Source organism: Talpa occidentalis, unplaced genomic scaffold (genome assembly GCF_014898055.3).
Source record: "Talpa occidentalis isolate TD23 unplaced genomic scaffold, MPIMG_talOcc4v2.1 talOcc4.15, whole genome shotgun sequence".
NCBI classification, from domain to species: domain Eukaryota; kingdom Metazoa; phylum Chordata; class Mammalia; order Eulipotyphla; family Talpidae; genus Talpa; species Talpa occidentalis.
In genome coordinates this window covers 72,775,918-72,790,219 of record NW_023601543.1, presented here as the reverse complement: position 1 = coordinate 72,790,219, position 14,302 = coordinate 72,775,918, and the positions used below count along the sequence as shown (strand labels likewise).

Below are 14,302 nucleotides of genomic sequence, written 5' to 3'. Positions count from 1 at the left end.
TGTAGCACTGCGAAGATTCTGTCAAGAATGGGCACATCACTGAGTCCAGTACAATCTTCAAGGCCCTTTGCATTTTTTAAGATTTATTGTTATTTATTTTTATGCATACAAGAACTGGGGTGTAGGCCAGAGGTGTGGGGTGAGGGTGTGTGAGAGGATTCACCAGAGACAGAATGGGGACAGAACAGGCAGACTGACCGAAATACACTGCTGAGGGGAGCAGCGGGTGAGACAGCAGAAGTCTGCTGCATCATGTGGGTAGCTCCCCGGCCAGAGATTGAACGCGTGCTGCAGTGGTGATAGCGCTGAGAATTAACCCCTGGGCCACCCCCTTGTTGCATTCTTTATTATCCCTAGCCAACATCCTGCTTATTTGGAAATATCCTCAGGACCTCTTTTTTTTTTTAGTTCACCTCATTCTAGAAGGGAGATGACATCCACGCCCCTGAGGAACACAAGCAGTTGTGAGATGAAGCTACTCAAGGGCTCTGGCTATGTTGTGCTCACTGATGCACACCCCACCTGGTGCCTGCTCTCAGCAGAGCAGGTTCGCCTGTCTGCTAATTGACTCTAATTGACTGAGGTTCCAGTATGAGGGGAGCACTACAGGCAGAAGCTGGCTTGCTTGCATAATCCCTACTAATGAGCTCTGCTTTACCTTGATGCTCACCTCAGTTTCCTTGAACTGGAAAAACTTTTGGCAAATTGCAGTGGAGACCATCTTTTCCCTATAACTCCTCACACACATTTATTTGGAGGATACTTGTCTATCGTGACTACAGAACGTTGCCTGAATTTGAAAGGATAGTGTTAATTAAGCAGAGTTTATGTGCCTCCTTTTTCATGCAAATTTATAACAATATGAGATCTAATGGTTGTATAGTAATTAAAGGCTGAAAGCAAGAAGGGGCTATTATGAGCTAACAAGAATGGCAAGGTATTTGGTTATGGAGGTGGTGCGATCTCTTTGGGGAAAAACTGAATTAAAAGGGAAGTAGACATGGGAGAGTATATTCAGAGGCGATGGCAGAGATAAATTTGCAGATAGCACTGGTAGAAGGAGAGAGAGGGGAGGCTAGAAAAATAGGTTCCTGTGGATTGCAGAGGGTCTGGAGTTGCAGGTTCAAACTTTGTATTTGATACTTTAGGTAGTGAGGAGCCATTGATGGATGACTCAGAGATATATAATGAGAAAACTGCTTTTGGGAAGGTTAACCCCAGTCACCATGTGTATGATAGATTAATGCAAGTAAAAACTGGAAGCAGGAATAGTAAGCTCGAAAAATCTCAGAAATTTGGAAATGAGAGAGAAGAGTTGAGCCCATGAATATTCCAGTGCAAATTAATGTTCTATTTTTTCTTTGCAGTTCTACAATCTAGGCCTATGCAATATGCTTTGAGAATATGATAATATTGATTTGTAGAATTACTGATTCCTCTTCTACCTCACTGGTATTTGTAAGGCACATTCTGATAATGTCACTAACTATATGCTTTGTAAGGCTGTAAAACACCAAAGCTCTTAAAATGGCCTTAGTGAATTCATATAACCTGTGACTGTATTATGCTTGACATTATTATAGAAATTATTAAAGAAAACTTCACTTAGACAAATTAATTAGACAAACATGACTAAGAATCCTAATGAATACAATGTTATGGCTTAATTAGTTTCAAATGATAACATAATCACAGCACAATACTTATCCTTTCTAAAATAATTCCATTTGTAGATTTGTTCAATGCAATGTTGAATCATTTACTTTTCTAAAGAGCAGAGCAATGTGGAAATTCTGAATATACATGTGCTTGCTGAAAGGGATAAATTGGTGATTTTCTCCTCTGTGGGACAGAAACAAGTCAGATGGATATAAAGAGAAAATCCTACAAGTAATACTTACAGAGCACTTCTTAGTAGCAATTTCAATTTATTTCTAGCATTATATGTATTCCCAATTGTTACTCCTTTCATTCCATAATTTTTATTCTCAGATCTTTCCATTTTATATCCCAAAGATAACATTTGCTCAAACATAAAAATGACATTTAGCTGCCTTTGCATGGGCCCTGTGAATTTATCTCACTTCTTATTTTCCTTAGTTCCCTAGTAGCCTTGAAAAACACCCAAGTTAGCTGAATCCTAAAGAGAATGACTTGACTTCTCCGCACTTGCTCTTTCCAAATAACTATTTGATAGCTCCAATTGATGGCTAAAAGGCTGTTCAAATTTAATATGCCAGAAAAGGTATTCTTGTTTATCCCTCCACCCTCAGGCTTGATCTTCCTCCAGCTTTTTTTTTTAAAGATTTATTTATTTATGCATACAAGAGCTGGGGTGTAGGCCACATGTGTGTGTGTTGAGGGGGGTGAGATGATTCACCAGAGACAGAGTGGGGGGCAGAAAAGGCAGACTGACTGAAATACACTGCTGAGGGGAGCAGTGAGTGAGTCAGGAAAGGTCTGCTGCACCATGTGGGTCAGCTCCCTGGTGGGGGATCCCTGGTGGGTGCGGTGGCTGCTGATAGCTTCATAGTGCTGCGTCTTAACCCCTTGCACCACCAGGGAGGGCCCAGTCCAGCTTCTTCACTTCCTACATGGCACTACTTTTATGTGGGTACCCAGGTTAAAAATAATTAAAGAAAAATAAAATCTAGACATTATCTAGTAGTCTTATTTCCTGAACCTTTTTATCTGATGTCTCCTAACAGTTCTAAGTGCAAAATGTACTCAAGTCTAATCACTTCTCCTTTTTTTTGGCCCCCACCATAGCCAACTACTACTACTTTTGATGTCTCCAAATTGGTCTCTGCTCATTTGTCTGCTCTTTGCAGTTTCAAAAAAAAAAATCTGTTCATCATGCAAGTTAAGATTTTTGGGCTGTTCCAATAAGGAAGAACATGACTGAGTAGGAGCTCAAAATCAGAAAATTAGGGCAGGGTGTTTACTGTATTTTATGGCTTGGGCTGGGAGAGTGTGCTAGGTCAAGACTGGTGAATAGTAGATAGAGTTTATTACACAGTAGCTTTGGATTGGTAGGCACTATGAGAAAAGGGTCTTGAGGTGAGTCTTGATAAGTATGTTGCAAGTTGAGTCATAATCATAGTCATCTTTTGGGACAGGTGTTTCTTAGATCAAGCATGTAGATTATTTTTGCTTAGAATAAGTATTATTTAACATAGATGTGGGAATGTATGTTAGTTCTGCTTTCATATCAAAAAGAATCATGTTTCATCAGGATTTAACTTAAAACGCTTCATACCCCTGCTTAAAATCCTTGCAAAGCATCTTGCTGTAATCAGAGTAAAATCTAAACTTAGAAGATTCTAGATAAACTCTCCCTTCCCTCTTTGCTGACTTCAATTTATAATGTTCTCTCTCTTACTCTCTCTGCTCCAGTCACATTGGCCTTCTTCACCCAAGGAAGCCAAGCTCAATCCTGCACTTGCTGACTGCCTCTGCCTGCAGCGAATCTCCTCAGAGAAGACTTTCTAGGCTACCCATTTAAATTAGCTTATGGATTTAGTATCACTCCATCTAGAGTTCATGGTGCTCACTCATATAAAATGATGGCCTCTACAGTTATTTAGCCTGTGTTCAAATTTTTGCTTTGTTACTTACTGGCTAGAGGTCCTAAGGCATGGTCCTTTGACTTAATTTGACATAATTTAAAATCATGCCTTAATTTTCCCACCCATAAAAAATGGAAGATGAGGCTACCTACCCATGGGGTTCTTGTGATGCAAAAATGAATTTGGCTTTTGTGGAATGCTGACTCCCTAAATACTGGGGGCACAACAAGTTGGTAAGATAACTGTGGTAAAGGAAACCAGTATTTCACTAGAATTTTGGTTGTGTCTTTAAGAAGGAAGGAAGGCAAAGTTGGAATTTATTGAGAAATGAAAGTTTGTGTCAAGGTAGATTTTTCAAACCAGGAACTTCATTGGGATATAATTATCAGTGTGTAACAATCAAGAATTGGTAAAAACAGAAAAGTGAAAATTCTGAAAAAGGGTTTCAAAGAATCTTGAGATGTAAGATTTTGGTCAGTTCTTTTGATCAAAGAGTTGATGGCTCTTTGGACTGTCCCTGTAATGAACAATTAAAACCATCTTCCTTGGTGAGAGACTTAGGAAAAGTAAAATAATGAAGATGGAATAGCAAAGTCATGTCATTGTGGGTGTATGATGGCTGGCAGCTTCAGTTTCCAATGTGTGATATAGGGGTACATGGATTTGATTCTCAACAAGTTAAGCATATAGATTAGTGCCTGGAATTTAGTAAGAGCTCAAAAAAGGTAAGTTTTATCGTCCACTTCTCATCTTCATGTAAATTATAGGGGAGGCATTTGTCTGAATCCTCAGATCTAAGAACAGTGCCTGACGCAAAGTAGGTACTCAATAAATCATTGTGGAGTTGATAGATTAATTTAGTGATTTACTATATGTGTCTCCAGCTGATATAAACTGCATGAGAGCAGCAAACACATCTATCGTGTTGACCATAGCAATCCAAGGACCTGGAGCAGTAAGCATACAACTTCTATTTATTGACTAAATAAATAAAAAAAAAAAACTATTGAGTATCACAAAATTACCTTGAGTGTAGAATTAACTCCGTTTCTTTCCCCTCCATTGAAAGGTGTAGGTCTAGAAAAAAGAATGTAAAATAAAGAACAAAGAACAAAGGAAGAACAAAATTAGTTCCATTTTAATACACTTTGGCAAAATGCTGGTGAAGTATATTTAAATAGAATTATTTTCTGTAAGGTTTCTCAGATCCTTTACTCTGCTATTGTGCATTGTGAATGCCTAATAGGGTGGTGGAGTGTACATTAGTGTGATCAAGGAAACTTTTTTTCCCCTGTTGCTCTGGGAACACATTTTTTGAATCTCTGGAAACACATTAGTGTTCTCTGGGATATACTTCAGGAAATGCTGTATTAGTCAGGGATGCCATCATTGGAAGCAGAACGGGACTTGCTGGCAGTGATCCGGTATTGAGTCACTCCAGGACAATGACAGCGGCACAGAGGGAAGCAGTACCATTCTCATAAGGGTGAGTTCCCCCACATTCTGTACACATGTGTCCTGTTCTCTACCAAAAGGTACTTAGATGCAAGAGAGCATCTGTTGTTGTGTCTCCCTAGTTGGTAGCCATTTTATTTTTATTTTATTATTTTTTAAAGATTTATTTATGCATACAAGAACTGGGGTACAGGCCAGAGGTGTGGGGGTGAGAGAATTCACCAGAGACAGAGTGGGGAATAGAACAGGTGGATTGACTGAAATACACTGCTGAGGGGAGCAGCGGGTGAGTCAGGAGAGGTCTACCAAGCCATGTGGGTAGCTCCCTGGCCAGTGGGGGATCTAACTCTTGCTGCAGAGGCTCCGGATAGCTTCACAGTGCTGCACTTAACCCCTTGAGCCACCAGGGAGGTTCTGGCAGCCATTTTAATCACAAGTTCTCCATGTGTCTCTGACATGGAGTGCCATTGGGGAAGAGTTTTCTAGATACTCAAGCCTTTTGCTTTTGCATTTGGCGGTCACACATAACTTCAACTTGGGTTTTATTTCTAAACTGTTGAGCTGTTGTGTTGTTGGGAAGCTAAAATCAGGACATCTGCCCTCACCTTCATTCCCAGTGGTGCTTGGTAGTTCTACTTTCTATTATGTTGAACATTTCTTTTTTCAATAATATATAAATGGGTAATATAAAAGAGTGTGGTTCCTTTGCACTGTTGGTATTTTAGTATGATGGAATTAAGGTGTTGTAAGGAAGTTTGAGATGCCATGTAAACTCTCTTAATGCTTCTGGCAGAATTCCAGCATGCTGGAAAGGTTTTGGTTGACCAGTCTTTAAAATCCCCAGAGAAGAGCATTTGCAAACACTCGCTTTGTAATGTATCAGCTGTCAAATGATTATACCTTGGGTGCCTATGTCTGACTAAAGGGATATCTAGAGTTCCATTTTATTTTTTTTTTAGTTTTATTTTTTATTATTTATTTATTTATTTATTTATTTATTTATACAAGCACTGGGTATAGTCAGAAGTGCGGGAGGGTGAGAGAATTCACCAGAGCCAGAGCGGGGAGCAGAACAGGCAGAAGGACCAAAGTACACTGCTGAGGGGAGCAGCGGGCGGCAGGAGAGGTCTGCGCGCCATGTGGGACCCTCCTCCGGTGGCCGGGGAGCAGCCGGGGATCGATCTGGCGCTGCAGAGGCTGCGGGCAGCCTCGCAACCCAGCACTCAACCACTGTGCCATCGGGGAGGCCCCTAGAGTTCCATTTTAAAGTATTAAAATAATTTGTTAAACAGGCATTGCTTCCAGTTAATTAAAAATCTTGATTTTCATTCTTAGAATCTGGAATCTTAAATCCATGGAGCCACAGATTCTCAGATATGCTAATCTAAGGGTGGTGATTATTGGGCAAGACTCCAGAAACTACTTCTTTCTCAGGCTATGTTCTTCCCTCTAAGCTGTGAAATCCTTCTGGATAGGAGCAAGATTCCATTTCCCCCCTACCTTTCATAGGAGACACAGTTTATTGAAGAATCTTGTGCCCAACCTCTTTGCAAGATTCTTAATTTCAAAAGATGAAGAGAAGGTGGATCTAATCGAATTCTTTATTTTGGAAAGCAACCAAGCCTCTCTGTGCATGCACTTCCCCAAACAATCAATAATAAATTAGCATTTTATTTATACTATATAATTCAGTTCTTTTCAGAAGTCTGACCTGGAAGTCAACTAGTGTTCGTGTTCTCCAGAGTGACTTTTTATAGAGTGCTAATTTTATTTCACTTCCAGCACAATGCTGAGGGGGAGCACAATCACCCATACAGAAGGAAGATCTACTTAGTGTATCTTTGGGGCAAGTAAATGTGAAAATACAGTTTTGGCCATTGAAATAGTACCATTTATATACCAGTGACAATGTTCAGTCTTTGTGAAACAGCTGGTGTGACATGAATTTCTTTCAGTAGAGGGAAAAAAAAAAAAACAGAAGAAAATATACAATATGGGCCTCCCTGGTAGTGCAGGGGTTAATTCTCAGTGCTTTCAAGCTATCGCCAGCCATTGTGGCCTGAGTTCTATCCCTGGCCAGGGAGATACCCACATGGCACAGCAGACCTCTCCTGTCTCGCCCGCTGCTCCCCTCAGCAGTGTATTTCAGTCAGTCTGCCTGTTCTCCTCCCCACTCTGTCTCTGGGGAATCCTCTCACCCCCCCTCACCTCTGGCCTACACCCCAGTTCTTGTATGCATACATAAAATGAATCTTAAAAAAAGAATATATACAATATGTTGACTTATTATACCGGTTGATTCTGAGGTTCAGTGGTTCATAGGGGGTGGTGGGGAGAAAGGAAGGTGGGCAAACTTCATCTTAAAGGTAAACTAACTCGAATGGGCTTTTGTTCCAGATAAGAAATCAGTCCTGAGTAAAGAAGAATATCATATTTAGTAAAAGAGGACAATACACGCAAGGAGAGACAATCTTCTCATTTGTGCCAACCTTATTGTGTCATAGGAGTTTTTGCATTTGTATTCTAGTTCAGCTCAAAGAAGCTTGGTGCAGGTTTTTTGTTTTTTTTTAAAGATAGCATAATATAGTTGTTCAATATAGCATTATAAAGATCAGAACATACTTTAACACCACATTCCTTTTTATAAAGTCTTCTGTGGGTCAGGCTGCCCTTTGCAGCTCCATTTTTACCACCAAAGAAAGTCCTTGCAGCTGATAAACTAGGCTTTAGTATATGTCTGTGTATATAAATGGCTCTGCTCTGGCATTGCTGGAGGAACATGGGCTCTCAGCATGATTTGGGATTTAGAAGTGCATGAACGAGATTGACTCATCAATTATTCTACAGCCTACATTTTACCCAAGTACCTTTCTATGCTGTGTCCTGTGCTAGGCACCGAGGAAAGACCTGCCATTTCATGGTTGAGGCAGATCAGGAATGGCATCTTGACAATCAGAGCATTAAACCCAAGCTCCTCTTCTAGGCAACTACCCATTTAGAACCGGCTCTCTCACTGACACACGGGAACCTGCATTAGGATGGTATTTTATAATGCACAAGTAACTCTTCTTTCTGCTGTATGTTGATCATGTCTGTCTTGTGGTACGTGCTTAGTAAACATGTGTTGGATGTTGAAATGAATCATCCTCGGGGTTAAGAGGAAGAATGCAGCAAGAACAGAAGCTGGCCTGCCTAAGGTCTTTTAGCATTTATGGAGCAAAGACAGTAGTGAATAGTTCCTATTCTAGAGAGTTAAAATGGAGACTTTTTCTCTCTCTTTCTTCCCATGTCTCTTCATGTGTCTGTCCCTTGTGCTTGCAATCTTTGTTTCTTTAAAAAAAAAAAAAAAACTGTTCCAGCACTCTATAATTTTATGTACTTCCTAAATAAATAAACTCAAAGCTCTTTTAAAAATTATAATGATTACCTGTTATTAAGGATATAATTTTATGCACTACACTGTACTAAAAACTTTACATTTATTAACCTATTTATATTTAGCAATAAATCTACAAGGTAGGGGTTATTATCCTCATTTATAAAATACTTTAAATTAAAGAAACCCTACAATGTCTTCCATTATAATCATATAAAGCTTACAGGCAGATTAAATCTTCAGACTTAAACACAGAAATCATTTCAAATACATGTATAAATTCTTAAAATTTTCCCTCTTAGATAATAATATAGTTTGGATATACAAGCTATTTGGGATATTTGGGAGAATTGAAATGGAGCTGTATTGATTCTTGCCAAGATCATATCAACAAGCTACGATGTTAGTAATCTGTCTGGTCCATAGATAGGAAAAAAGGTACGAAGCGTAAGGAAGGAAAGTGTTAGCCTTTCTTCACCAATTACCATGTGCCAGATGCTGCACTTGGGATATCACATACCTAGGAGTCACAAGGATCCCGTGGTAACTTTTTATTTTAAAAATCTTTTAAAAAAGGGTCTCCCTGGTGGTGCAGCAGTTGAGCACTGGGTTGCGAAGCTGCCCGCAGCCTCGGCAGCACCGGTTTGATCCCCGGCCACTGGCGAGGGTGCCACATGGCCCGCAGACCTCTCCTGCCGCACCCGCTGCTCCCCTCAGCAGTGTATTTCATCAGTCTGTCTGTTCTGCCTCCTGCTCTGGCTTTGGTGAATTCTCTCACCTTCCTGCGCTTCTGACTATACCCACTGCTTGTATAAATAAATAAATAAATCTTTAAAAATCTTTTAAAATGAGGCAACTGATGCTCAGAAATTAAGGCATCTATTTAAATACCTTTATTTGACCCAGGAGAAAATATAAGCAAGCCTATAAATACTGGATTAATCTTAGTTTCTAAGGCTCAATAAGGAGAACTATGTTTTAGAATAAAACTAACCTTCTTGGGTATAGACAGAACAGGCACACTTTCTCCTGTGACCTAAGAAAGGGGAGGGGTGGGGTATGAATGGGGGTGGAAGAGTCGAGGTAGAAAATCAGGTCTGTTTGGGACCAAATTTAATTCCCTTTAAAAACTCTGAATCTACTCCAAAGAAATTAAACTCATGACCTTGGTCTACATGAAATGAAGCCAGATAAATTAACCTGACATACACTCTTATATAAGAAATCCTTGAAAAGGAGTAGCAGGTGGAACTTGGAAATCATACTTCCTGTAAGAAAGTTTAGGTGGTAAAAATACCACCACGTATTTGGTGCGCCATGTCATAATATTATAAATGTGATGAAGGAAAAGAAGAAAAACTAGCTAAAAACTGACCCTAGAGTAATGTCATCAACAAAAAAATGCTAAATTTCTTAGTATTATATCCCCTGTTCTACGTTCTGAAAAATAAAGCTTTTTGAAGCTTCCGAGCAGCAAAAAGCACAACAACAAACACACACATTCTAATCATTTGTGACTGTAGTAGGTCATTAAAAATATATATTTCTCTTACAGCATATGTGCACAGAGCTTTGAAAATACATTTTGTGATGGAAAAACTGAAAGAATCATCTAAAGGCTAAAACTGTTTTCTTTCATTTGTAAGAAGAGTTGGTTAAAGGGTGCAAGTTATCAATTAGCTTAGAGTGAAGGAGGTAATTAAAGAGATAAGCAGCAAAGTCAGATGCATGTTTTATATTTGAAAGGAAATGAAAGGGAAACAGAATTTTAAAATTCATTGAATTTTACTGGGCTGAATGCTTTCAGAGACCCAATGACTGCTGAACACTTGTAAGAAAAAAAAAAAATAAATAACTGAAAAGCAAATTGAAAACAAAGACTGTATTTGAAGATGAAGCCCAGGCACAAATCTAGAAAAGATTAATACTGGATCGTGTAAAACAGTTCCTTATTTCTTTGAAACATATCCATGGCCATGATATAAAATTAGGCTTTTGTCAAAACTCTACAGGAAAAAAAAAATTAGGAATTTAGAAAAGCAAATCATAGGATAAGATAGCAAGCTAATTAGTAATCCAGTTGCTCCAATGTCAAATATTTTCTGCCTTCTGGCTCAGCCTCATGTTGTTGATTTTCCTTTCCTTGAATGTCATTCTCATCCTCCGATGTCCAACCCAGACACTGCCCACTCAGTCTTTTCCTATGTTGCTCTTCTGACTGCACTGCCCTGTTTTGCTATTTCTAGCTCTGCCATAGTACCCATCGCATTTGCATTTCCATCAAAGGGTCAAAGATGGGATCTACCCTTTGAAGTCTGGGGGACAGGAAGCAGATACCACTCATCTATTCACTTTCATATTTTCCCTGCCTCTAACCCAGTGAGCCAGTCCTCACCCCCTCCCCCCCAGCTAACCCCCTCTGGATTCCACTGGCTTTCTTTATGTTCTCATCCTTGTTACATTCAGTCCCATCACAGAACCATTGTCCTCTGCCTGAGTTGCTCGAATTTCTCCTCTTGCTTAGTGATTTCTTGTCTTTCACATTCCATCTCCAGAGGCCTCAAGTCAAATCTTCATCCATAGTGGTGCGTACCTAGCTTTTGTCACAATTGCAATTTTAAATGTGTTTAGCAAAATCTTCCATTCCTACCAGATGATAAATTCCACGAGGGCAGATGCTATGTCCATATTTACTTATCGAATTTCCTTAGGCTATTGTGTGGGGCTTTGCTGTTCAATAAATATTTGCTAAATAAATGGATAATGAAATCAGTAATATTTGTACATTGGAATCTATGTAACTACTAAAGGTAGAAGTTAATTATTAGTTCATAGTACATGATGTTTGCACTTAATTTCTTCATTGGAACAAAGATACATATTGAAAGCTCCTTTTTGTCATTTCCCCCCCATTCTAGTGAAATTCAAATTTAGTGATCTTGGCTTACACTACTTCTTACCTAAGTTTCTCTAGAAACATTTGAACAGATAGTCTGATAACAGGTGAGAAGAAATTAAATTGAGGGAAAGGGATAGAAATTCCCAGCGTAACGCACTTAACTATCTTGCCAAGATGAAGTTCAAATGGAACTTATTAAAGAAATATTAAATAAACATTTCTGTATTTGATATTCAAATTTCAAGGACTTTTTTCTTTAATAATATAGTCAAGTGCTTGTAAATATTAGCTGTTTGATCCTCGTGGGGGCATAAAACGTATGAGTATTCTGGCCTGATGAATTAGGATGGTAGCAAGTTTGAAGTCTAGAAATCTGATGTACATTTAAAATGCCACCAGCTGGAGAGATACTCCTCTAACCCTGCCCTTGCTTGTGCCAGAATTCTATGCACACAAGTAAGACTAGAATAAACAAATCTAAGAGAGCTACAAAATTGAAGTTCAGGGTCATGATTCAGCTTAAACTATCAGACAAAGGTTGGTGTTCACACATGTCTTCACGTGGGTGAGAGCTGACTGGAGATTTGATAATTACAGGTCCTTTGGGGAAGAGAACCATAGAAATAGAGTTGTGTGAGGTAAAACTTACCCACCTTTTTTACACTAGGTCAAAAAAGTCTAAATTTTTGTTATAGTCAACAACATTGTGATATAATTTATCCATTTTAGGCCTGTCTTTTGAAAGACTGTGAGTTCCTTCAATGATAAAAATGTGCAATTTAGAGGCACAGGATCACCCCCTCCAGGAGTTGTTACCACACCACACCCACCACCAAGACACCCATAGTCCCCTACCATAGTCCATTGTACCCTTCCCTTTCCAGTAGCCTCAGTTTATAGTCAAATTTCTACTGTCAATAAAACAATACAGAAAAATACAGCTAAAAAATATTATGTAAAATTTTTGTATGTTCACTTCTGAGCAAAGTCCCTGACATTAAGAGATGCTCCAGAAACCTTTGCTGAATGAATGGATTATTAATTCCTGTCTTCCAAATTTGCCTTACTTTCCTCAATTCCCTTCAAGCGTATTTTCTTAAAATGCCCTTATCTTATATTTTATAGCTTTGTAAAGACAATTCAAGCAATTCAGCAGATGATTTAACCATTCAGTAGCCAAACAAAGAAAAAATGTGATAGGAAAAAAAAAGAAAATTAATTATTGTATATCAGTTCAGAATGACCTGCAACACTTGATAAAAAGTACAGCTTTCTGGGCCCCATTGAATGGTGCTCAGCAATGTGAAGAAAAATAATTTTGAGGACCAGTGCTCTGGATTTCAGATGGTGGAGAGGTGGAGAGGAGGGAAAATATTCCTACTTCCATTGTTTTAGCATAGCTTTTTCATATCTGTATGAGGGAAAACACCTCGCATCTGAAACCTCTCCTATTACAAAGTAGCGAAGGTTGTGCTTGTGTCTGTGTGAGTGTGTGTGACGGGGGGTTACATACACGTGTGTATGCAGTGGGGAGTAATTTAATTGAAGTTAAGTTTAGTTGATCTAGTTGTTTCTATTTTCTCCTATCACTCCTAGTATAAATAATGAATGTTTAGAGCAGATACATTTGATTTATAAAAAAAAAATATTAAGGATACATTTAATCCTGAAGATTCTCTGATTTGCCCCTAAAATAGAAAAGCTAAGTTTTGTATTAGATGAAAGAAATAAAGAGTGAAACAAGATATGAAGTATTAGATATGGAATACTCACATTCATATTGGTTTATTATAAATTTGTTATTTTAAAAGTGACAGGCAGGGCCTTGAGTAACATGTATATATGTATCTATATATATCTATATATATCTATATATTCAAGAACATAGTGCACAGGAAAAAAATAGGAAATTTCAGAACCATGTACTTTGAGAATGAAGAGATTAAGAAAGGATTATTTCATATCTGTACCGTTCTCAGGGAATAGATATGATGGGAGAGCCTAACTATTTGAACAAATGTCAACTGCCAACAGACACTACCAGCTTATATCAAAGAAAAGTCACAAAGAAATATAAAGAGATTCATCACACTGGGGATGGATAACACAGAATAAGTCAGCAAGGCCAGCAAAAGAAGAAAGTATTACAAGTATAATTTAAAAATAGTTTTGGCAAGAGGAGGCTGGGGAGAAAGCAGAGTAGGCTATAATAATATTTATAACTCCAAGATGGGCCAGACCTAAATGTACACCTTGGCCTCTTTCCATCCAAAAATGCTCTATATTACCAAAAAAAGGTGCTATGATTAATACAGAACTCCAAGTCTAGACTGGCTTAGGTTTCTTGTGTTTAAGTCTGTGACTTTCTTACAGGAAAACCAGTCATCTGGATCTTAAGATCAAATATAGAATTGATGTATAAAAATAAAATTCAATTGAGGAAGACAAATTTGTCCTTATGACAAAATTTAAAATATCAGCATTTCTTTGATAAAGCCTACCTAATTACAGTGCTATCCATATATTCAAGATTAATGTTATAGATAAGTGAAAATAAAATTTAGTTGATGGCAACTAATATGCCATTCAAAAGTAAACAGAAAATTGGCATTTCTATGACAAAGTCCAGCTAATCATATGGAAGTTCATATACATGCACATTGACAAGAAAATGCTGATTGAAGTTGAGCTTAATTCCAAATATTTTTGCATCATGAGGATTTATTGTGTTACACAGGCTTGAAATTAAGAGGATCACTGAGAAGCCTTATATATATATATATATATATATATATATATATATATATATATTTTGTACTAAATTAACTGCAGTAAAAAAATCTTTTGAAAAGGCCAGGTTTTTGTGAACGTAATATTCTGTTTATACATAAAAGCACTGGCTCCTAGGACAGAGGAGCTGATTTAAAGAGATGGGATATAAAAGGATTAATTCTATGTGTTAATACCACATGCAAAATGGAATATGAGTAAATAATAAAGAAA

The 14,302-nt window shown here is 38.1% G+C and overlaps 1 protein-coding gene and 1 pseudogene across 1 annotated transcript in view; one reads left to right on the top strand and one right to left on the bottom strand.

Annotated features, from left to right (window-relative positions):
- Positions 1 to 8,019, bottom strand: part of LOC119245724 (L-lactate dehydrogenase A chain-like) — a 128,809-nt pseudogene extending 120,790 nt beyond the window's left edge.
- The window catches only part of IL1RAPL1 (interleukin 1 receptor accessory protein like 1), a 1,141,580-nt gene that overhangs the window by 59,783 nt on the left and 1,067,495 nt on the right, over positions 1 to 14,302 (top strand). The gene's annotated exons all lie outside the window — the stretch shown is intronic.